Below are 676 nucleotides of genomic sequence, written 5' to 3' on the forward strand. Positions count from 1 at the left end.
TTTTCTGAAAGGAAAGTGAATCTAGTTGGGACTTTGGGGGGTCAAAAGTGAAAATTTCCCAATACTTTTCAAAAGCGGCAGGAAAAACCTTAAAAAAATAACGGAAAAACGCGAATTTTTACCCAAAACCAATTTTTGACAAAAACGAAAACTTAATTTTACTGGAACTCAAAAAATAATTATTGTAAGCACTTGAAATTTGCAACAGATGTTTATATTAACGTTGTCTATACAGGGTTAAATTTTCAAAGTGTTTCCACTTTTTTTGAACTATTTATAGACAAATGAAATTTTCAATTTTTCTAAGTATTTTTTTTTAAAATAACGATAAAAAATTTTTGGTTGGATAGAAAACTTTGAAAATTTAATACAAGGTTTCTTATAAGTTGTTCTCACAGTGATAAAAAAAAATCTAAAATCGTTAGTCACAATTTTTTTTTATAAGTGCTTAAAGTTTAAATTTATACGAAATATGTCAAAATTGCGAAAATTTGCAAGTAATTTTGTGGTTGAAAAATCGTAAAATTTTTTTCTTTTATAACTAAGCTTTTAAAATTTGGTACAAGGATCTCCCATAAGTTTTTCTTTAAATATCTGTAAAAAAAACTCAACCGGACTAAGACAAAAAATTTTTAGGAGTGTTTGAAATTTAAATTTTTACAAAACCGCCATTAAA

The sequence above is a fragment of the Acyrthosiphon pisum genome, chromosome A1 (genome assembly GCF_005508785.2).
Source record: "Acyrthosiphon pisum isolate AL4f chromosome A1, pea_aphid_22Mar2018_4r6ur, whole genome shotgun sequence".
Lineage (NCBI taxonomy): Eukaryota > Metazoa > Arthropoda > Insecta > Hemiptera > Aphididae > Acyrthosiphon > Acyrthosiphon pisum.